The 24,972-nt window shown below is 47.8% G+C and overlaps 1 protein-coding gene and 1 long non-coding RNA gene across 24 annotated transcripts in view; one reads left to right on the plus strand and one right to left on the minus strand.

Moving 5' to 3' along the window:
• Positions 1–24,972, minus strand: part of TMEM229B (transmembrane protein 229B) — a 41,104-nt gene that overhangs the window by 8,273 nt on the left and 7,859 nt on the right. For 9 of the 23 annotated variants that reach the window (XM_038545000.1, XM_038544998.1, XM_038545003.1 and 6 more), the window contains 4 exons: positions 15,909–16,082; positions 6,083–6,264; positions 1,518–1,604; positions 1,156–1,243 (listed from right to left, as the gene is read on the minus strand). The gene's annotated coding sequence lies outside the window, so the exon portion shown is untranslated. The other 14 variants (XM_038545009.1, XM_038545016.1, XM_038545012.1 and 11 more) reach the window with 9 other exon arrangements.
• Positions 602–23,568, plus strand: LOC119872878. Its single transcript, XR_005363445.1, has 3 exons — positions 602–678; positions 18,617–18,671; positions 23,411–23,568. It is a non-coding gene; the product is annotated as an uncharacterized LOC119872878 (long non-coding RNA).

Raw genomic sequence — 24,972 nt, forward strand, 5'->3', positions numbered from 1 at the left:
TTCCTTTCCAATTTCCTGGTACCCTTCACCTGTGGGATGTAGGGCATGTTCCCTGACATTTCTATGCCTCGGTTTTCTTACAGGGAAAGAGAGAATAATAGGAGTAACTACTTTTGGGGGTATTGTAAGGATGAATGAGCTAATAGATAGACACTACTAAGATTACAGCAAATGCTCAGGAAAAGGTGGCTGTCACTTCTGCCACAGAGCTAGGCTTCCTGGTCAGCTTCTCCAGCTCTGAGTGCCACTTCCTACCTGAGGCAGGGTCATTCTGCCCCTGCTTTTAGTAGCTGTTGGGCAACCTTCCTTGCCAAGCAGGTCAGGTCTTCACCTCCACCCAGAGCACAACCCAGCAGCCAAGCAACCTTGTGAAACCAATAATCGCCTACACAGCCCATGGGAGAACAAAGACTGAGCTGAGGAGAGGCAAGGTGAGCTTCCAGCTTCTGTGCAGCTCAGGAGTTTTACTGAGGGGGTGGGAAGGGGTCTCAGAACTAACTCTCTGAGGTCCAGGCTTGACAAGAAGGGTGAAATGAAAGGGCTAGTGTTCCTTGCACACCTTCTCACACCATCATTTTATCCTGCAACTCCAATAGGTTGTTAGCCTTCCAGAGTGGGAGAGAACAGACCCAGGCTCCAGGGAAACTCACTGAGAATGAAGAAGAACCATGACTGGAGGTAGGTGGGGCTGTGGTGGCCTGGAGACCACTCTACCTGCCGCCCAGCTCTGACTCCTCTGGCCCACAGCAGCCAGGGGAAAGGGCTCCCTGTTCATCAGACGCAGCAGCCTAACAAAACTAGTGGATTTCTCAGGTCTGCCCCCACCTTAATGCTGACTTTAAAACCCTGCTCTCCTTGCCTCATGAACTCATCTTTAGACATGGTCAAGGATGTCCCAGCCAGTAACAACTCAGGGGCTCCGGTCACGCCTCCCTCTCCCCCGTCCCCCAGAGCAGATGATTTGGAAGAGGTGGACTTCCAAACCCTTCGAGCAGAAGTAAGATGGAAGGAGCAGCTGTTAAAGGGTGAAAGAGGGCAAGCCGTTGAACAGAAGAGAAGATGGGGGCAAAAGAACAGGGTGAGCCCGAGGACGAGATTCCATTTCTGGAATCTTCCATACTTCGAAGAACAGGGGTAGGCGGAGGGGAAGCATACCTAGGCAAGGTCAGGCCACGTCCGAGGGATTGTGCCAGAAGAACACGCCTACTCCACACGAGACAAACAGGGAAGCTGGAAGTCCTGACTGGGGCCAGGAGATGGGGGTGAAGACAGAGAAAAGGGATATGAGACAGTGTCATCAGCTGGGATGGCCACTCACACTGTGGTGGCACAGGCACTAACATTCGGGGCAGCGTTGGTTTGACTGGATTTTCAAAACTCCACTCCCTGAACCCATTGTTAATACTTGCAAGAGTGCTTAAACGTTGAGTTAGGACAAGATCCCCCACCCTGTGCTGGCCCAACAGACCCCCATCCTCCCCCCACCTAAACTCCTTTGCCCCAGACTCTCCCAGTACCTCCTGGCTCAGCACTGGGACCAAAGCCCTGCGAAGGCCTGCATCAGGAAGAACCAGCAGCTCACTGGACGTTGGCCTCTCTTTCTCCTGGTGAAGACACAACCATCCTGAGGACCGTGGCACAGAGACAGGACAGCCGGGGAAACAAAACTCAAAGTGAAGTAAAGGGGAGAGCATGGGCAAGGATAGAAACAGGAGAAAAGAATTTGGAGAGCTGAGGATGGTTTTGCAAGCAGGATACTGGGGAACAAACAGCACCCAAGTATAAGAGTCTACTTGTTGATAAAAGGGCCTGTGAACCAGTAAAGGGCCAGAACTCAAGGTAACTTGACAGAGCAGGGCACTGCCCCACTAAGGGGACAGCTTATAGGTGCTTTGCAGGGGAGGAGTTCAGAGTCTTACTCCCTAAGAGTATCTCCCCAGCTCCTGGAACCTGCTGAGCTATTCCTGAGAAAGAGAGCAGAGCAAGTTGAGAGGGACAAAGAGAATGCCATAAAAGTCCAAGATAGGCTGGAGGCAAAACCAAAGGAGATGACTGCCTTTGGTTTTACCCCAAACTCCCATCTTATTCCAGGGAGCTAAGGTGCCACAACACAATGACTCTGGGAATTTCTGTCCAGAGGAGGATCTTGCTAGAAAATTGGGATTCCTCTTCCATGCAATTAGACTAGGCAGGACTTCCTCTTTCATCTCATTTACTTCTTCATTCCCAGGTGCCACCATTGCTACAGTTCTGTGTACTGGGGAGCTACACAGCTCCCCTGGGGGCCCCTGAGAACAAGGCAGTGGGGGACGCTGAGTCCAGTTCCCTGGCAGGCTCTGTGCTCAGAGTGAGTGGAATCAAAGAGGAGTGGGCAGCTGCCCTAACATCTGGGTGAAAGATGCAAGGTCTGAAACCATCCTGAGCATCCTCTGTGGTTATCAAGTTGAGGGTGGGGTGGGGTGGGAAGAACACATGGGCTTGCTCTAGGGCCAAAAGGGAAGCAAGTGGAGCTCAATACCTGTGGTCACTGGCTAACCCAGATGCCATAGAGTTCCACCCCTCCTTGCTATGGGCATCCCCCAGGAAATTCCCCTGGGATGGTCCTCCCTCCACCTCCCATGTCACAGGAATAATCAGGCACTCTTCTCTACACTTACCATGTATTAACTCACATAATACTCAAGCCTATTTTATAGATAGGGCAATTGAGAAAGAGAAAGCTAAATAATTACAGCTATAAAAGGCAGAACTCAGATTCAAAGCCAGCAAGTCTGGCTCCAGATCCTTCTCAGCACACTGCATTGCCCTTGAAGCTGACTACAGGCTCCTCGGTGGGTGACACCATTTTCTGAGTTTCTACTTCTGGAAGGCTAGAATGGTATATGGAGAGGCAATAGGAAGCAAGAAGGATGTGAGCATCTAGATAGATCATTAGTGAAGCTCAGAACTGGTGTCAGAGCAATTGAAGGCTTCCAGCACATTCTGAGAGGCCAAGTTCTGGTCTAAGGCCAAGTTCTGGTAAGATCCAACTGACGATCCTCCAGAGTCATAGCTGACCCTCAGAGGACCACAGTGGCAGCCACCTCTGAGGGCCTCAAGGCACGTGCCATTCAAAGACCTTTTACGAGGACACAAAGTTTCCCTGACTGCCAGCCCACCCCCGTGTGGCTGGACATCTCAGATGGCCCAACCCAGCCATGCAAATACCAGCCAAGAGCAGTGACCAGCATCACACTGCCCAGAAAAACCCAGTGCCTGGAGCAGCAGCAGACCACTCCACACAAGGCAGCAGCCTGGGGAGGATTTTAGAAGGCCTCAGATGCTAAGCAAATCCTAGCTGGCAGGCATGATGGGGCAATCGGACTTGGAGAACAGAGTCAGCTTGGCACAGAAGTTCACGAGGGCTCAGGCAGGGATGACACCCTGTGGTGGATGGGGGCCTCAGGCTGGGCATCCTGTGTGTTGTCCACAAGGCTCTTCCCAGACCTCATGCAGCTGCCTCTCTCGTTATTCAGATTTCAGCTCAACTGTCACCCCTGAAACCTTCTCTAGTCTCCAATCCAAAATAGCCTCCCCAGCACTGACATCATCCTGTTTCAGTTCTCATACCGCTTTCACTTTCTGCTATTTTCCTACTCCTTTGTTGTCTACCTCCCCCAGTTAGAACAAATGCTCCACCAGGCTCTGTCTCGTTCAGTACTGGATGCCCAGTGCCTACAACAGTGCCTGGCAATAAAACTTAACTATTATCTGTGTCATGAATGAATGAACAAATGAATGCATGGATGGGCCCACACAGGGCAAGTATAAACACTGATGAGGGCAGGGATAAACAACTAGCTGCCTCAGCCTTCCTCTCTTCTCTTTCTTGGGAAATACAGTCTTTTTAAAATTTCAGTTCTAACATTTTTAAACATCCTTATTATTTTTTCCCCAATTGTAAAAGTCACATGTGTTCATACCTAAAATTTAAATATCACAGAAAGGAATGGCCTAGAGAGCAAAAGTCCCGCATCACCCTACATCTTAGAGAAAGTCACTATTAATGGTATGTTGTGTATTCATTCAGATTACATTCAGTTTTACAGGAAGCAAATCCATGTATCATAGAAAAGGAATTCATAATCCCACCAGGCTAGCCACCACTATCATTTTTCCCTGGCAATCTCTCTCATGTGTTTATTTTACAAGTTACCTTAATGTACTTATTCTCTAACCTGACATTTTCACTTAGTATATCATAATAATTTTTCCAAGTTGCTATATTGCCTATATTCTCACTATTACAATGGTGCTGTGATATTCCACCAGGTGGAAAACTATAATTTCCTTAACCAGGTATTCAGTAGAGAGAGGGCAATTGTTTCCCATTCCCAATATTACCATGACACCACAAGAAATATCTTTTTTATGCCTGTAACAAAAGTATTCAGTCCTTTTCTTCTCTGGGACTATTTCTTTCTTTTTTTTTTTAATTTTTATTTATTTATGATAGTCAGAGAGAGAGAGAGAGAGAGGCAGAGACATAGGCAGAGGGAGAAGCAGGCTCCATGCACCAGGAGCCCGACATGGGATTCGATCCCGGGTCTCCAGGATTGCGCCCTGGGCCAAAGGCAGGCGCCAAACCGCTGCGCCACCCAGGGATTTCTGGGACTATTTCTTTTTTTTTTTTTGGGGGGGGGGGACTATTTCTTAAAGAAAGATTTCTTAACGAGTATCTCTAGAAGTGGGATCACTGGGCCAAAGGGTACAGCAGTCTTAAGACTGATATTGTTGGCTGCCCTGGGGAATTCTGCATTATGTGGAGAGTAGTCTCTGGTCTGAGTCACCGTGTTGCTGCCGTGGCCTCTGTGGTCATCTCTGTTCCTCCCCCTGACTCCCGCAGTTCAGGTACACACCACCCTGGCTACAAACCAACTCAAACACATGCTTCCTGCAAGGCCCTCCAACCACAAACTGATTTTGCAAGCCTAGGCTGAGAGAAGAAATACATGCCAGCCCTGAGTTTTTAATTGTCAACTGACTGGGTCCCCTGGGGAGCTCAGTTGGGTGAATGTCTCAGCCTTCAGCTCAGGTCCTGGGATGAAGCCCCACATTGAGCTCTCTGTTCAGCGGGGAGCCTGCTTCTCCCTCTGCTTGTGTGCTTTCTCTCTCTCTCTCTCTGTGTTAAGTAAATAAATAAAATCTTAAACAAGACAAAACAAAAATCTGTCAAATGGCAAGATCTACCTAAAGCTGAGAAATTCCTAGTTCCCCTTTTCTTTCCCTGCAAGCTCCTGCATGGAATCTAAGGCTCCGGGCTCCCATGGACCAGCCCAGCAGCTCCCGAACAGCCTGTCCTGTCAGGACTGCAAGAGCACCAGCTCTCCCTGCCCTGTGTTTCAGGGGAGTTCTCTCCCTGACCCACAGTGGGACTGTTTGCATGAGACCGACAACAGCCTTTAGACTAGACAGGCCTCTGGAGCTTGGGAAAGTGGCCAATCATCATTTTTTAAAGCACCATCAAGGAAAAGCCAGAGGTCAAGACCAGAAAGAAAGGTCAGGGGGTTCTCGCTCTACACACAGCTTGTCTGGACTTAGGAGGAGACCCTCAACAGGCCAAAAGCAGCGGAAGACTTTGTCCTCTTTCTTGGTGGCCACTTTCATAGAGGCTAAAGCACCACAAATCCTGTGCCTCCCAGTGCCCTGGATGCTCTACCCAAGGCCAATGTGAGCCACTCAATGGTTCTGGAATCCCAGATGAGGTAGTTCTCACTACACAAGGGTAAAGCCTGAGGCCCAAAGCATCCATGAGCCTACAGATAAGAAAGAGAATTTAGGAAGACGTCTTCTCCCATGTGCTGGGTGTCTGACATCACTCACGTCAGCCAATCTGGGTCTGGCCCATATTTTAGAGGCCATGTGGCTATAAGATGGCTCCAGCATGTGGCATGACCTGACACTGCTGGGCACTCTGTTCCTATCCAGAACTACAGCCCTGTGACAGGCCCTCGGACAGAACACAGGCTCAGAACTGGAAACCCCAGGGATCACCGGCCTTCCCTGTCTCACCAGCATAGACAAAGGCCTATAACATACTCACTTGTCAGACCTTTAAGTGCACGGCTCAGAACAGACATCAGGATCACTGTCCAGGAGTGTCCCGGGTTAACCTTTGTCCTGGTGCCTGGCTGGGCCTTGGTGCCATTCTCAGCAGTGTAGGCAAGCATCAGCCCCAGGGCTCAGCTGATCCTTGGCTGGTAGGCTGGAGGCTTCCATGTGTCCCTGGGAATAAAAGAGGAGGTGTTCATTACTTTATACTGCCCCAGCTCTGAGCCACCAGGCCAGTGGGAGAGGCAGCATCAAGGCAAACACTACAATTGCCTAGGCTCCGGGCTCAGCACCGGGCAGTCATCCCACCGTGCCCACTGGGCTCCTCTCTTGGAACCTACTACCTCCTTTATGCTGTCCTGTTTGCTCAGGTCTGGTTAATCCAGCAATGACAGCCTGGGATGGGTCCCAGGCGATTCACACATGGGGCTAGGACTTAGGGCTTCTTGCCCTGTGAGTAAATGTGTACACATTTGTAAATCTGAGAGGGGGTATAATTTTAGACTCCAGTGCCTTTCTCATTTAGCTTCAAATTACACTTGCACCTTCGCCCTGCAGTGCCTACATCTGTTCTCAAGGGCGGTCAAGAACCTCATAGAATGCAGACAGCACAGGACATTTGTTGTAGCATTTGGGGAGTCCAGCACAACCATACACAGGAAAACGAGCACCCCAACAAAATGTATGCAAGACCCCCTCCCCACAATCCCACCACCCTTATATCCCACTTTATTTTACCACTCTTCTTGTTAAGGCCCTTCCTATGAGCATCAATAACCGGCTACAAGCTGATACAAACCTGATGTTAGGATGCCCCTGGCCACATACACATTTTTAATATATCCCTAAGAGTCGACCATTTGATAAAGATCCTGATTTTAATGTGAAGGTCCTGCAGCTTCTCTGAAAACCCCTTGGATGCAGCCCCATCTGCATGAGCCTGAGGACAGAGCTCAGGTCCAGTGCACCCCTACAGCAGGATGAGGTGGAAGCTGGCACCATCCCCCCGCCCCCTGCTATGTGGATGGCCAAGCAGGGTCATCCGTGGAGGTGCCACCTGAGCTGGTGCCCACAGCCGGCTTCCCCCCTCACCTTACCTCCCAGGCTCTCTGAGCTGGGGTGACTCTGCCTCTGCCCTTTGGAGGCAGCAGGGGAGTTGGAGGAGAAGTGAAAGGGCAGGAGTTGGGACCAAAATTCACTGTATCCATATATGCTTGTGGCCCGGGAGGGTGTGCACCCACACCCGCCACCCCCGCTCCAGAGGCCTCCGCACTGAGACAAGGACGCACTGAGACAAGGACAAGAGCAGAGTGCAGTAGGCTGCCCTGCTCGGCTCAGCCCTCTCAGGCTCCTCCGCACACAGGAGCCTCCACCTGCCCCACCTGTCCATCCTCCCCCTTCTCCCAGCCTGCCTGGCATATACCCATTACCTGGAGGAAAGGGCTTTGATGGGGCATGTCCGACATCCCCTCTACCCCCAGCACCACCATGACCTGTGCCTGGGGAGTTCAATCCCACCCACGGCACTTCCCCTTCCCTGAGCCCTAAGCAGGCTGCATCAGCAAGCACAAGACAAAAGAGAAAGAGAAACCAACGTCCACATCCTCATAGCACAGCCTGCTGGTTGCTGCAGTCAGCCCAGGAGCCTGCTGCTGGCTGAAGTGCCCCCCTGGCAGATGAAGCCGCTGCGGTCCGAACAGGCTCCCTTCCGAGATGGGCCTGGCACAGGACGCGTCCTGCTTCCTGGTCTGCAGGCTCTTTCCGCCAGGGAGCTGGTGGGGGCTGGATGAGGAGGCGATAGTCTAGCAGGAGTCCCACCTCTGTCTCTATGTGCACGAGCTGTCCCCAACCCCCTCTGACACTCCCTGGTCCCCTAGAGGAAGTCCCTGGTGTAGATGGCATGAGGCTCCTTTGTGGAGTGCAGGGCTCTAAGTTTCTGGAGAACATGAATGTGTGAAGAGCCCTTATAGCAACTAACGTGGGCAGAACTTAAGACTTTTTTGAGTATATCATCTCTCACGATTCTCTCAAGACTCCTGCAGGGAGGGCAGGAATCATCACCGCCCACCCCACCCCCCAGCCCCATTTTAGAGATGAAAACTCTGAATCTTGGGACATTAAGAGATTAGGCCAAATCTACATATTTGACTCAAACCCTGGTCCTTGGGCTCCAGAGTCAGCCCTCTCTCCATACAGCGTGCCTTCGAGCTGCTTCCCGTGCCTCTGCATGCACTTTTCATTCACTATAATCTACTTAGTCCTTTCTGTAAGCTGCTTATTTGTAAACATACAGCCCTGAGTCTGTCCATCCAGCTTCATCAACATGCCCAGGTGCTCCTGTGAGACCCAGCTCCCTCCTCATTCCTTTGTGATGCCATCCTCCTAAGCCCTCAGCTATTGCATCACTAATGTGGCCACAGGACTTTGAACATCCTTATCCTGAAACATAATGTCCCATCTCAAAGTTATTATTGTCAAAAAAAAAAAGTTATTATTCTCTGTTTCCCCCTTCACATGGTGAATTCCTCAAGACCAAGGAATTTCTTTTGGATGGATGGACAAGCAAGCTCCAGAAGGGCCCAGCTTAATTCTTGGGTGATTGCACTATCCAGTGTTATTAACTAAACAGCGACATCTCGTATTCTTCTCTAATTTCAAGGCCACTGTCATGAAAGGCCAGTCTCCCACAAAGCACCATAAATGTTGGTTTACAGTGGCAGGGCTGTCTCTGCAAATGAGGGAAGAAAGGAGGATGCTCACTCTCTTTCTCCCACCTCCAAGAGCTATCACCTAGACCAAGAGGTGAGGACAGACGAGTGGGTGCCTTGGGTCTGGGCAATACAGAAGACATGTCACACGAAGAAGGCTGGGGGCAGGAACCAAGCGTCCCACGCATCCTGGGAGAAAGTGCAGGCTCCTACGTGGGCAAGGGGCCAAGTTCAGGCTCAGGTCAGAGAATAACAATGCCTATTCTGTTATTTTTACAATGTGCTGGCACTCTCCAAAGGCACATCCAGTTTTCATGTGCATAGCATTCATATCCAAAGAGGTTTAACCAGCAGCTCCTGCATCATTCTCTCCCCTCCCCTATAACTATTTAGGGTAAGCTGGGCTTGCGGGATTCAATCTCTACTTCTCTGGCCAGGACCTAACAACCAAACCTACCCCCTCTCCACCCTGTCCGTCCTGTCTGTCTGGTCTCCGTCTCTGTCTCCATGGCTCAGAATCTATGAGACTGGAGGCAGGAAAAGGCAGGAAAACACCATCCCTTCTTCCCTCTCCCTCTCTCCTCTTCCCCAAACCTTCCCCACCCCAGGTGCCCACAGAGTAAAGAGAAAATGCCCCAAAAACCCACTGGGGGAGCTCAAAGGGCCCTGGTTCTTCCCACATGCCCCCGAACCATGAACCACGGCTTTCACTTGTCCTGTAGTAAGACCAGTCCTGAAATGCAAGTGGGTTCAGTAACTTCCCATGCTAAAGTACACATGCAACAGGAATTCCAAATGCCCCAGGGGAAAGGCTGTGTCTGCTCAGCTCCCTTGGGAAGCAAGGAGACCCAGGGCCTCGGGCCTGACTGGCAGAGGTAAGGTTGCTGGAGACAGGAGACAGAGTGTCCACACACTCCATTTGACCCTGTCCTTCCACACCATGTCCCCTCATTTGGGGATCTGGGTTCCTTGGAATCTGGGTTTCTCTGCCAGCCAGACATCTCAGCACTCTGTTTTCTGTCTCACCTGCAGACCACTCTCTGTCCTGTCACCTTCCTCTCCTTCCTTCCTTCTCCCCATCCAGCCCCTCTTACTTCATGTGCTTTTCTCAATGTCCTCTTCTTAACAAACCCATACCACCCGTCCCCTACACCTTGGAGGGTGGTCTCTGACCCCAACCCCTTCCCTTACCCCCCCATCCCACCCCCTGGCACAGGGTAGCTGCTGCTCGCTGCCTGAAAGGCTGGACAGCTGCTGGGCTCTCTAATTAGCTGCCTGGCTGCCGTCCCAGAGCAAGGCATGTGTTACAGTAAAGAGCCGCCTCACCTCCCCTTCATCAATAATCCCTTATGCAGATCCCATCAGGCAGCAGCTGAGGGGCCCTGGAATCCTGGTCACATGAGACCAGCAAGGCTCCTCCTGTCAGCTACCTAGAAAGGGACAGACAGCAGCCTTGCAGCCTCACGGACTAAGTGACCAGAAATTTATTTATCCAGGCTCTCCCTATTACTGCCCATGTCCTTAGGATGTCTCACAGGTTCCCTCACCACCCCACACCTTTGGAGCCCCGGGAACCCCTGCCTCTTTGTAGCCTCACCAGTGGAAGCAGAAAGAAGTCCACTGGGACTTTTGGAGGATAAGCCTGGGCCCCCCAAATGACAACCAGTGCCCTGCTTTTCACAGCTTTCTACAGCCAAGCCACCCCAGAGATTTCTAAACAACCAGAGACCTAGTCCAAGAAGTCCTGTTGAGGCTAATTTGTTTATTCAAGGTGTTCCATTCCAGTGGTCAACAAATATTTATGGAGCACCTGCTGAAGGCCACACGCTGAACTGAGTGTGAACCAGACAGTGTTCCTGCCCCCTTGGAGCCTGCAGCTCTGTGGGGAGACAGAAAATAAAGAAGCTAGTTGACACACTGTAATGTCTGACAGTTGGCCACAAAGAAGGAGAAAGGCCTGGTGAGGACAGAGAAACTGGATGCTGGAGGGCAAGCCTTAAGCTTCTCTAAGGAGGTGGCTGTTGGGCTGGTGAGACTGGGGACCTCAGAATGGCCCATCGGAGGCCAGCAGCCTCCCAATAACGCCGCCTTGCCGCCCTACCTAACTCAGTTTACAAAGACCTGTAACCCTGGCCCTAATCGGAATGCAGCCCTGCCCCCATCCTGCCCCTGCGGTTTGCCTGGGGGCGACTTCCCTGACTTGGGCCTCCTCTCCAAGTCACTGAACCTTGCCCGGGAGTACTCCCCATTAAAGCACTCTCGAACCTACCCCCTGGCTCTGCTGTCTTTAATTTTCTCCGCCAATCATTAAAAGAAAACCTAACAGTGGCACTTGGGAATAGATCAGGATGATGCAAAGAAGCCTTTCAAAGACCTTTGGGAAAAGCATTCCAGGAAGAGAGAACTGTAACTGAAAAGACCCTGAGGGAGGAACAAGCTAAAAAAGCAAGTTTGAGGGGCGCCTGAGTGGCTCATTCAGTTAGGTGCCCAACTCTTGATCTCAGCTCAGGCCTTAATCTCGGGCTCTAGTTCAAGCCCCACATTGGGCTCCATGCTGGGTATGGAGCTTACTTAAAAACAAACAGGGCAGCCCGGATGGCTCAGTGGTTTAGAGCCGCCTTCAGCCCAGGGTCTAATCTTGGAGACCAGAGATTGAGTCCCACATCAGGCTCCCTGCATGGAGCCTGCTTCTCCCTCTGCCTGTGTCTCTGCCTCTCTCTCTCTCTCTCTCTCTGTCACTCATGAATAAATAAATAAAATATTAAAAAAAAAAACAAGTTTGAGAAATAGCCTGGCCAGAGCATCTAAAGTTAGTGTAATGAGGGGGTCAAACATTGCCTGCCCCTGATTGCAAAGTCACTTGGTGGTCCCTACGGTGTCAGCTGGGCCAGAACAAAGCCCCAATTCCCGATTCCCAGGGAAACATGCCCAGCACAACTGAAGGCTCCCCCTGTGGGAAGGGCTTGGAAATGGCAGGTCCTAGTCAGTCATTTGGCAATGCACTTATCTACAAATAAAGGGAAAGTGAAATCTTTTGACTGATGGCCTGACATTTCCATCTGCTTCTCATCCAAAGAATTTAAGTAACTTTACTAGGCCTTCTCTGGCCTGAGTGCTTCACTTTAACAAGGAAGTCACTATTCCTTTTTAACTCCAGCTAGCTTGTTAAGGCTTCTGTCATTTGGAATCAAGAAAATCCTAACACATGTGATTGCCCCCCATTTGGACCATACCTCTTTGGCATAAGAATCACATACCTGAGCACCACCTGCCCACCACTGTTGCCATGCACACCAGTGGCTCTGCTCTTGCAGACAGTGAGGGTCAGAGCTGAGAATAAGAGAAGTCGGATGCCTTGCAAGGTGTGTCCACCTCAGCAGGATGTATATAGCTTTGGAGGCTCCAAGTCTCCCTTCCGGACACTGTTCAGACTTTGTTATTTCTCCTTGATTCATGTGACCCTTGCCAGCAACCTAACAACCTTGACAATCTTCTAGGAAGAGGACATGTGAAAACTAGAAAACCCTGGAGGAAAAGTCTAAGCCAAGAACTAGTACACACCTACCTTGTTTTTCTACAAATTACAGAACAGCACTGTCCAGTTTGATAGACACTAGCTACATGTGGCTATTTAAATTTCAATTTTAGGGGTGCCTGGTGACTTAGCTAAGCATCCAACTTGATCTCAGCTCAGGTCTTGATCTCAGGGTCATGAGTTTTGGCCATGTGTTGGGCTCCATGCTGGACCCTGTGTTGGGTCATGCTGTGCTCCATGCTAAATTTAAATAAAACTAAAATTCAAAAAATTCCATCCCTCATTGTATACTAGCCACATTTCAAGTGTTCAGTAGCGACATGTGGCTAGTGTCTACCATACTGGACAGTGCAGATATAAAGCATTTCCATCATCAAATAAAATTCTATTGAATTGCACTACTTTAGAGCTTACCCAGGGTAACCAGAAGGCTGCCAAATACACAGACCTAAAATTCAGCTACATTTTCTTGCTCTTGAAAATCCTTTTCTTCTGAATGGACACCCCCTGCCCTTCCTCTCTTCCTCAGGCTCAGGCCTAGTTAACCATGGTGAGATGGAGCCCAGGGGAACCATGAACCCTTGTTCCATGAAAGTCTCTGTCCAGTGCCTGAACAGTGACTTTTATCCAAGAGCCAAGATAGGGCTCATGGTGAATGAGGTCAGCACTGGGTCTTTGGCCATAACTCAGTTTAGGGGTGCTGCCTGGAGTTGTTTAAAAAGTCCAGACCATTTATTAGATACCTCTTGTAAGCCAGGCAGCTTCCACACAGGCCATCACCTCGATCCCCCTCCACAAGTCAGTGAGGCAGACATTAACTTGGATTTCCTCAGGAGGCAAGCAAAGCTCAAAAGAAGTTAAATGACAACTAGAAAATGGGAGGGCCAAGAGTTTTCACCAGCACTTTTTTCTCTTACACCAGTCATGAGAGATGGAGATGTAGGGACCTTCATTTACCCAGGGCAATGAGCCACCTACAGTTGGCAATGGGTTCTCATGGTGGAAGTCTTATGTGAGCCTCCCCTCCCAGCCTACTCAAGTCCACCCAGGGGCTTGGAAGAGCTGCCTCCAAGGGTCTGCCCATGAAGGCACCATTACTGAAAGACATCACAGCAAAACCACAGGAAAGCCAAATACAGAAGACAAATCTGAGAAGGTGGTAGGGGTCAGAACACAGACATAAGGCATTTCTCCTGGGCAAAGAAGGGAAGGGCATGATAAAATTTTGTTCTAGAAGGCTATACAAACCATGAGTTCCTTATCTTCGCATCCCCATGTCCTGGATAAAACATACAGTAGGGACTCAATATCCAAGTGCTGAACAGGCGAAGCGGCAAGGTGCAGGTCCTCCCTGAGTGAGGCGGCCTGGCCAAGCAGAGCCTGAAAGGTGAGGGAATGAGGTGCTCTGAAGGAGCTGTGACGGTCTCCATCTGGTCTGCTCAACATAGGACCCAATCCGAATGCCCCTTTCACTTAAATAATGGCCCAGAGGGAAGGCCCTCAACCACTGGGCTGGGCACTGAAGGCAGCCAGGCACTTCCACCTTGAGCTTGAGCTCAGTAGCCCCAGCCCCTCACTCAGGCTCTCGCTGGACAGCTCCATCTACTGTGAAAGCACCAACTCTTGCAACACTTTCAAAATAATGGCTCCAAACAGCAGTTAGGCAAGAGTAATTAAAGGGATGTTATCGCAGTCAGTCTCTCATTAGCCACGTAATTAGACTGCTGAAAATAATTAACATTCCTTTTGACAAAGGAAACAGAGGAACCATTACGTTCATTAGAACAGCCTCAGACTAGCTTGAGGAAGGCTGAGAAGTCATCCCCTCCTGGTCCTGCACAGGCCAGAGTCAGCATCCGGTAACCCAGACCTGGTGGCGAGTCCTGCCCTGGCCCGGATGCCCCGAAGTATGTATTATGGGTAACAATAACACAATCGCATATCCTCAGAGAAAAAGCACTTGAAGTAAATGCATGACTGTATCAAGACAGCAAGGCCGGGGCATGTGCCTGTCTCCCCCAAGGCCCAAGAACATGATGAAAGAGACATTTTCTAGGAAGAATAAATCCATTACAGCACCAGAAAACAAGAAGGAATGATATGGGATCCCTGCAGATGGAAAGTAAAAGGGAAGAAACTGATAGAGAAATCACAACCCGCCCAAAGTAAAACCATGAAAATAAGTAATAACAATAATAACAGTAACTGGCACTCATACAGCACATATCCATGACAGACACTAGTCTAAGAACTTTACATGTATGATTTCATGTAACCTTCACAAAAATCCTTGACATACAGACTATTAGCCTCACTTTATAAGACCCAGAGTTACACAGCTTTCCCAAAGTCATAGTACTAATAAGTGCCGGGTTAGCATCTGAACCCAAGCAAGTGTGGCTGAGGGTTCTATGCCAGGATGTTGGGCTGGGGTGGGGGTGCAGCCACAAGAAGCCTGGAGTGGTTAGTGATTGGATCTGGAGCAGCCGGGCAAGTGGGCCCCTACTCACCCTCCCACCCATGCTGTACCCTGGACACTGGGGCAGGGAGGCAAAGGTGACATCTAGACAGCAGTCCCTAGTAGGCACATCCCACTTCCCTGTCCACAACCGGAGATTGGCACAGAATTGGGGTTCACAGAGCCGTGATTGAAAAACCTCACAATACAGGGCAGCCTGGGTGGTTCAGCGGTTTAGCGCTGCCTTCAGCCCAGGGCCTGGTCCTGGAGACCCGGGATCGAGTCCTACGTCAGGCTCCCCCTCTGCCTGTGTCTCTGCCTCTCTCATGAATAAATAAATAAAATCTTTAAAAGAAAAAAACCTCACAATACAAAGAGAGGAACACATGACCAAGACTCACTAAATATTTGACAAAAACCAAAACCACCAAAGCAGCACTAAATTTGAGAACAGAAGTTATAGGTAGAAAACAAAATAAAGTCGACAGAATGAAACATTTTTAAAAGTACAATTACTATCCTCTGAAGGATCAGAAGGGCTACTGGATCCATGAACCAAAACAAGTCTGATATCAGAGGAATGTTAAAGACCTAACAAGTGAAGGAAATACACCACAGTGAACCAGTTATCTCTGGATGAAAGAATAATCTCATTAGAATTTTTCTTTTTATATGTCTGTTTTTCTAAACTTCCTATACTGAATATGTATTATTTTGAGAGCTGGAAAAGCTCCCTTTTAAAATGCCTGGCATGAGGTAGGAGCTCAGTAAGATTTGGTTACAGAGTAGGTCCTGCCTACTGCGTCAACTCTTAGCCCTACCCAGGCCGGCTGGTAATTCATCACACCAGAATCACACCACCCACACCCCATCCCCCCACTTCTGTGCACACAGCTCCCCTCCTGGAGTGCCCTCATCCCTCCTCCGTTTACCCATATTTGCCTGTTCTTGGGTGCCCAAAGACGACCTTCATCAAAGAAAGGTCGCTGCATTCCCCTTAACTCACTCATCCCTCTTCTCCAAACTTCTAAGGGCACCTGATTCTCCAGGGACATGGAACAGCTCTGGTTGAACTGCCCAGTGGGGTCACAGCGTCGACAACTTATCTGCCCTTTACCTTTCAGTGGGTCCAAGTTTGGTATCCCGACTCTATCGTAGGCTCCTTAACGATACCAAGAGGGCACGAGCCTTCTTTTTTATGCCCCACTGTGTCCAAGTAAAGCAGAGAAGTTTTTGCAAGAATCCGCTTGCTTATGTATCAGTTAAGTGAATGAGGAAGGAGCTGCTCCTCCTGGTGGGAGTAAAAGAGGCAGATTATTATGGAAATGCAGTTACTCACCGGGCTGGACCCCAGGCACCTGGACACCTGGGCGAGGCCGTAATTGGGTCACTTGGTCTGGTCCCAGACACCTTTAAACTCCTACTACTTGCATAGGATCCAGAAATACCTGAAAACCCAGAGGGTCTGGCTGGTAAATCTAGAAGCAAAATGTTGATGAGCAGGATATTCATGAGGTCTTAGGATGTCTCCCCACAGAGTGCTTACTAGTAGCAAGGAAAAATGAATAAACACACAGTGAAGGAATTGGATAACACCTTGGCCAACAGCTCAAATGTAACATCACATGTAAGGGGCGAATGGCCACCCAGCGCCTCAGGTTGTAATATGCTGAAAAGGACACAACACCACTCACGGAAATCCCAGTCAGGATCATGTAACCCAGAGTCTGAACATGAGGCAACGTCAGACCAAATCCAAAGGGAAAAATATTCCTTTTTTTTTAAAGGGGGAGGAGAAGGCTATATTCTTCAAAAATGTCAATGTCCTAAAAGACAAAGACAGGCTCAGGAATCATTCTAGATGGCAAGGGGACGAAAGGGACACGACAACTAAATGCAGTATGGGATTCCAGACCAGATGGTGTACTGGCAGGGATCATGGGGAGGTCAGAGGGTGGAGCCATAAAGGACATTATTAAGTCAGTTAACAAAACTGGAATACTGCTAGCAGGTTAAAGTATCGTCTCAACGTTCAATTTGCTGAAAGTTATATAAAACGACATTCTTATCCTTAGAAAATCCTCACTGAAGGGTTTACAAATAAAGGGCCATGATGTAGGCAACTTTCTCTTAAACAGTCCAGAAAAAACTTGAGAGAGAGAGAGGAACATAAATGGGACCAAATGTCAAAAAGACTGAATCTGGATAGAGTATATGGGTGTTTTGTACTATTCTGTAATAGTATTCTGCAGCTTTTCTGTAAGTTTGAAATGACTTCTAAATAAAAAGTTTGGAGGAAAAAACAACAACCAGAGGGGCCCCTTCCACCAGGCAGGGTGTGGGGCAGGGGTGCAGCAGACATAGAGGGTGAATCCAGGGAGGACACTGGTCATCACACATCTGTATTGAGCACAAAAAATTCTAGCTTTGCCAAAATAATACACGTGGACATATTTCCTTTCCCAGTTTTGACTTCCCCTGTTCTTAGGTCTCCATCAGGTTACTCTTTCCTCTCCCCATGATCAGCAATCTTCTAGGAGGCCTCCCTATTAATACCAGAGAATAAGACTGATTAACCTTTTGGGTGTATTCTTATTATTCTTATTATTAATAAGAATTATTAATATTAATATTAATATTAAATTAATATTGATATTATTAATTAATAATAATTATTATTTAAATATTAAATTAATATTAATTAATATTAAATTTAAATATTAAATCAATATTAATGTTATTAATAAATAATAATTAATTATTAATAAGAATTATTAATAATAATTCTTATTATTCTTATTATTCTTATTATATGTAGTTAATATTTTCTGGAGATATTTTGAGATCTCTTTTGTCCACAAGGCCATCAGAACTAGTCGGTTATATTTGTTAAGCCAAGTCTCCTAGGTGTTATATGATATATCCCCCCCCCCCCCCCCCCCCCCCCCCCCGCCAAATTTTGTAGCTAGTCCTATTCATACAGCTTGACTTCAGGCCTTTAGGCCCTATTCCTCCCTTTGGAGATATGCAGACTTCCTAGGGTGTGCACCCCATTTCCCACCCCCCACTTCCCTCACCACCACCTGACTATGAAGTAAACTTCACTCCTACCACAAACACCCTGGGTACAGCCTCCCTCCCCAGGTGCCCTGCCTGTTGCCATTGGGTGTGGTCACAACACACAGTTGACACAATCTCTTTAAGCAGCCTCCCTGTGGGCTAAAGGGAATCAAGCAAACCATCACATTGTACAAATTCATTTATTAATTCAGAAGTCCTCATATGCATCTTTTATGTGCAGACTACTCAGTGCTAAGGAGGCTAGAGTATGAAAGCTTAAGCACAAGAGTGGGGCGGTTGTTTTTAAAACACTGGAAATATAAAATTTTGAAAATTCTACTGTAACATCAAACACCAGAAAATGAGTAGCAATAGTAACGTACCCTCTCACAGTGCTTTTCACTCAAATGAGCCTTTTTAAGTTCATCTCATTATTCATGAATTCATTCCCATCTTCAATAGCCAATTACTCATAATCTGTGTTGTGCCACCAGGAACATGCAAAGCCCATTGAGGCAAAGGCTCCACCTGGACCACAGGAAGCTGCCATTCTCTGTGGCCCTGGATTGCCCAACCAGCCTGTACATAGATGCTTAGGGTTCTGGCCATGATGGGGCACCAAAGAAAATTATTTAAAAGGAGAGAAAATTAGAGTCAGAAAGAAGCTCTTGTGGCTTCAGGGAACCAATAAATTTTGCTGTTTCTGAAAACATGACTCTATCTTGTAACTTAGAATTACATTAATTTATGTTTAATTATTTATAGGACCATAAACCCATCAGTTCTGACGGCCTCTAAAGATCTTAAACCAGCCCAAACAGTAAGTATAGGTTGCAGTCCTGAATGCTGACAAGAGTCAAGCAGGCAACTCAAATTAAGACTCAAGAGCTATTAAGAAAGCAGGACTAGGGGCTCCTGGGTGGTTCAGGTGGTTAAACGTCCAACTCTTGATTTCTTTGGCTCAGGTCATGACCTCAGGGTGATGAGATAGAGCCCTGCATCGGGCTCCTCACTGAGCATGCAACCAGCCTACTTAAGCTTCTTTCTCCCTCTCCCACTCCTCGCCCACCTTGCATTCTGTCTCTCACAAAAATAAATAAAGCAAGCAGGACTGACGGGACTTGGCAGGGCTTTCTGGGGAGGGGGTCAGAGGGAGGGAGGATTCAAGGGTGACACCCAGACTTCTGACTTGGGCAACAGCATGTCATTCTCTGAGAGAAGAGGATACAGGGACAGGGGAAGAGACAACCCACTACAAGCTGCCTTTCAGATGCTCCAAGTCTGAGCTGCTCACAGACTCTGGCCGGAGGGAGGTCTGGGCCACCAGGTGGATAAAGCAATAAAGAGGGGAACCTGCTGGGGAGAAGGGGAGGGGGGTGGTATCGGGGCTGGCTGAGGACAGGGCATTGAGAAAGGGCCAAGAAGGCAGGAGGACCCCCAGCAAGGAGGGGGCTAGGGAGTGTCAGGGGTCATGGTCAACTGCAGAGGCAAGTCAAATAGGGGCTGGAGGGGGCACCTGGGTGGCTCAATCAGTTAAGCATCTGCCCTCGGCTCAGGTCACGATCTTAGGGTCCTGGGATCTAGTCCTGCATCGGGCTCCCCACTTGGTAGGGAGTCTGCTTCTCCCTCTGCCTCTCTTCCCTCCAACTCCCTGCTTGTGCTCTCTGTTCTCTCTCTCTAAAATAAATAAAATCTTTAAAAAAAAAAAAAAGATAGGGGCTGGAGAGACTTAGCAGCACAGAGGTCACTGGGGGCCATTCAGTAAGGAGGAGCCCCCACAAGAGGTGACTGAGACAGTGTGTCCTGATGACCCTTGAGGATAACTCTTTTGAGAAGTTTGCCTGTGAAGGGATGGAGATAGAAAAGCTGCTGGAGAAGCAGCAATGAGGGGGTGTCCTTTCTCCCTGCCATCTTCCCTCTTTCCTAGATAGATAGAGACCTAAGGAGGTTTAAATGCTAAGAAAAAAGCCACAGCAAGGGAACACTTATAGATAGGAACTATGTTGTGGGGTACACATGGATGCTCTGGCTGTGGTGGAGAGCACAGTGAGCCACAATCCCAAATGCCAGCAGGACACATGCAGCATCATAACCCCCTTCACAGAGAGCCAGGCATCTGAAGTTAAGGTCATGCAAGTAGTGAGGTACTATAGCCCAGACCTGGAACACAGATAGGTCTCCGGTTCCTGGTCCTGGTGCTGGTCCTACTTCCAAGATTCCAGACTAGTAGTTCTCAATGGGGCCACCCTAGGGTTGGAGGGACCCTCTGTCAGCACCATGGTGGATGGGAGTGCTTATAGGTACTCAGAGGTGAGGACCTGGAATTCCCACCATGGTCCACAAACAAATTCTCCCACATGATGTTAGAACATCCCACTGGATATTCACAGAAGTGAAAAGCCCATTTATAATCATCTACATCTAGAACCAAACTCCCTTTCTGAAATAATCACAGAACATTTTGCATGGTTTTAACATATAGTGAATTGTCTGGGAATACCTTCATAGTGTAATTCGAGGGGATACTATATTTCATATCCTTTGGAACTTTACCAAGAGTGGTTGATCATCTGGGATAATCACGTCAACCTCAGCAGTGCTCTCTGGTATCAGAGTCACCCACACACACACCTGTATCCTGTGGGTATTTGTGACTTTCATGTTCTCAGTGATTCTATGTACAGGTTCAAGCATCTGACTTCTTCCTTCTGTTTTCTGTGTAGTCATGCCCAAGCAATTACATACTAGAACACACGATATTGTATTATAAGTAACCTTTCCTTTCTATTTTATGTTACAGTTAGGGCATTATATTGATTTTTTGAAACATGTACATATGTAGGTCATATTACTTAGGAATTTTATGTAGCATAATCAGGAGGCATTACAAATAGTTAGGTAAAAAGGGGGCACCATTCCAGATCATGTGCCCCTAGAATCAAGAGAAATTGCAGTGTCAAGGGGAATCAAGGGGTGAACAGGATTAGGAGGGCTTCCAAAGATCAATCCCACGGAAGAAATTCAGTGGTCTGTTATGGATATCAGCATGAGGCTCCTGAATGATGGGTGTACAGACAATGTGGTTCAACCTATGAGGTGTAAGAAAACTATTAAATTGGACACCTTTGGGAAATTTCATCTCCAAGATTAATTTAAATTATACTATATCTCAGCGTTTTCCAGCATAATGATGATAGGTAGAAGACCTCATGTCATCCATAGGGATCAGGGAAATGATAAACGGTCCAATGTCTGGAGGCAAAGATGTGTTTAGAAGAAGTCAAAGAAATAGGTGCCAAGCTAGGTCTGGGGAATATCTTCTTAGTGGATGAGAAGATGAGTAAACAGTATGTAAGAGGATGCTTACGGATATTTATGGAAAATGCTATATCGTGAGGAATCACAGACAGGAATAGGGATAGAGAAATGATCTCAGAGGACCTCCACTAGGTTAAAAGGCAGGCCAGAATACTTAGGGCTCAGATTCTGAGAGGATAGTTACTTAATGGCGGGAGAAAGGTGCCCTGAATTTCCATGAGCATGCCCATTACTGCCAAATAAGGACAAAGGGCTGAAAAAAAACATTTTTTTAAAGGTATCTTTCAGTCAAGACAGGATAGCCAACTGATTCATGAGTTCTCTTCAGTCTGGGAGGGAAGGGCCTGGAAAGAAAGGAAGAGAGAAGCCTGCCAGCTTGGAGTGCCAGTGGAAGGTTCAGAACAAGACTTCGGAGCCTGGTTCTTCTACAAACACTTGCAACCTCTGTTTCCTCATCAAAGGATGAATAAAACACAATGGAGGGGTGCCTGGCTGGCTCAGTTGGTAAAGCACACAACTCTTGATCTCAGGGTCATGAGTTCAAGTTCCACATTGGGCATAGAGATTACTTTTTTAAAAAACACACAATAGAACACTTTAGATTCCATTATCATACATTTTTCTATTGTTTTCATGTTTCCCCAGGAGCATCTGTACATACATATATATTTTTTTAATTTTAAAATGTCAGGCAGGGCAGCCCAGGTGGCTCAGCAGTTTAGCGCCTCCTTCAACGCAGGGTGTGATCCTGGGGTCCAGGGATCAAGTCCCATGTCCCTGCATGGAGCCTGCTTCTCCCTCTGCCTGTGTCTCTATCTCTGTCTCTGTCTCTCTCTCTCTCTGTCTCTCATGAATATATAAATAAAATCTTAAATAAAAAAAAGAAAAAATCTTAAATAAATAAAATGTCAGATCAAAGCAGCTGTGGGGTTATCAAGCAGATTGACTCTCACATGAGTAGCTACATCACTTCCTAGAAGGAAGTAAACGAACCAGGCTCCCTTGGGCTCCAAAGAAACACCCAGATGTAGGAAATGCCTCCAGGCATTATTTACAAGATGCAGAACTGATTCAGCCAAGGAGCCAACAGGGCCCCACACGTTGAACAGAACTGCAGAATATCCAGCAGGTAGCTCCCACTCTGAGGACACACCAGTTCATCCCAGAAACAGGGAAGTGGGAAGAAGAAAGCCTTATTGGTTCAGGAGTCATGCAAGGCTGGGGCTAGGTAAGGAAGGTGAGGCAGGAGCGGCACAAACTTTAAGGAGGCGCCACAAATCAAGATAAACAATCTCGTAATGCAATATTTCTAAAAAATCAAATTGGTACACGAAGGCATGAGCTGTCATGTTGCAATCAGAGCTGGGATTAGGGCAAGGCCAATGAGGCAAGGGCAATGTGAGGTTCTCTGATATTAGATGCATCCTGCTTAACAAAGGCTAGTCCCACTCGCAATGCCAATGGCACCTCTGTAGACAAATACCACCCAACACCAAAATCCCTTTCCCAAATTCAGAATTTCTTAGATATTTTTAAGAGGTGATGCAGAACACATCCCGTAGATTACATAATCCCCCCCCCAGCAGGGTCTGAGGCAGCACACTCAATTTAACACATTAACATTTCTGCAGTCAGACCTATGAATAGTCACACTCTGCATAGCAGCTAAGTCTGGATTAGGTTTTGTCATTACGTGAGTTAAAGAAAAGTTTTCGGTTGTAGAATGTTTTGGATTTTGAAATTGCAGATAAAGGTGTGTGGGCCTTAACAGCATTACATTAGATCTCTCAAAGATAATAAGGCTAGCAGATTGGACCTAAACTTTTGTTAAAACTTGGGACACCTGGGTGGCTCAGCAGTTGAGCCTCTGCCTTCGGCAGCTCAGGGCATGATCCTAGTGTCTGGGGATGGAGTCCCACATCGGGCTCCCTGTGAGGCTCCTGCTTTCCCTCTGAACTACGTACCTGCCTCCTCTCTCTCTCTCTCTCTCTCTCTCTCTCTCTCTCTCCCTCTCTCTCTCTCTCTCTGTGTGTGTGTGTGTGTGTGTCTCATGAATAAATAAATATAATCTTAAAAAAAAAAACTTATGTGGAAAGGAAAACTGCAAAGCCCTCACTAGTGATCACCCAGAAAAAAGTGATTTGTAAAAGTTAGTCAAGTTCAGGGCAGACTTACAGCGGCATTTCCGAACAGTCAGCCAACTAACAGTCAATCCATCTTGTTTGTAAAAACCTTGTGCAGAGTCCTGGGAGGCAGAAGATAGGCAAGACACAAGTTCCAGCCCTCAAGAGCTTAGACATTAGTGGAGACAAGAAGATAAACATAAATCCTGGTATACTGAAAACTGAAGGGAGCTAATCCTCACTCACGCTTTCTAAACATTGAAATAAATGTTGAAATCATTGAAATAAATGTTGAAATCGTTACTGGAGGAGAGGCAGGGGGAAGGGTAAATGGGTGATGAGTGCTGGGTGTCGCATGTAAGTGATAAGTCACTAAATTCTACACCTGAAACTAATATTACACTGTATGTTCACTAATGGGCATTTAAGTAAAAACTTGGAGAAAAAAAATATTGAAACTAAGGTTTGGAGGGGTCTGCGATCTTGCGTAAGTTAGCAAACAGGCAGTTAATCGCATAGATCAAAATCTGGGTTTGCTAACCGCCCTTCACTGCTCTCTGCAGAAAAGCACATAATAATCACGAACATAGTAACGAAATTCTAGGAGGAGTAGGAGATCCCAGCCCAAGAGGTTTTGGTCAAAAACACCTTTACAGCAAAGATGAGGTCTGACATTGAAAAAGGACTTTGAACTGGGGAGGCAGAAAAGCAGAGGAGGGCCCTCTGGGAAGAGAAACAATATATGGGGCAGGGCGTGTGCCTTGCAGGATCATCAGACAACGGGGTGAGGCTCCTGTAAAGGGCATAGAAGGAACCACAGAAAGCCAATGCATGGAGAGCTTGAACGCCAGCCTGAAGATCCTACAGTTACGTCCTTAAGGCAGCATTTGCCAACCACCTACTTTCCACCTGATGACTTACAGCCACCCACCACCCTTGTGGACAGAGACAATGTGGAGTGGGTTAAAAGAGCATGCTCTGGGCTCAGATTCTTTCCATCAGAATCCGGGCTCTGATGCCAACTGTATGACCTTGAACAAGCTGCTCAAACTCTTTTTGCTCAGTTTACTCCTTTGTAGGATGGAAGTCATAAAAGTATCTCCTCCATGAGGGTTAAATGGAAGAGCATGTTTATGGGATTGAAAACAGTACCTGGCATTATGAGTACTCAGCTAAGTGTTAGCCATTGTTAACCTTTACACTGAAGTTTTTAAATATATACTGTAGCTTTATCCTGAGCAATAGTATTCATGACATCAGGAGCTTCTTGTGACAGTTATGGTTTTGATAAACATTTATCTGGAGGTTAAATCAAAAGTCCTAACTAAGGCACTGAGGATAACAGGTCTGACACTGCCAAGCCGGTGAGAGGGGCTTCAACGGGATGGCTCTGGAAACTTGATGTCTGACCCTGCAGCTGGGAGGACATCTGACTGGCATCTGACTGGCACAGGACCAGCATCTGCCCCCCACCTGAGGCACCCAAGGTGGGAGACACAGACTGGCCATCTGCTATCAAAGGAGCCAAGGCAGACGGCTGAGTTGCCTTGGTCAGCCTGCGTTCCCAGGTTCACTGCACCAAAGGACGCATGATTGTTTCCTCTGGCTAATGGAGCCACATGCAAGAGAAGGCTGGCAGGAGACCAGAACAGGTCTTGTCCAAGAGGGCCACTCAGACAG

Source organism: Canis lupus, chromosome 8 (genome assembly GCF_011100685.1).
Source record: "Canis lupus familiaris isolate Mischka breed German Shepherd chromosome 8, alternate assembly UU_Cfam_GSD_1.0, whole genome shotgun sequence".
NCBI lineage: Eukaryota > Metazoa > Chordata > Mammalia > Carnivora > Canidae > Canis > Canis lupus.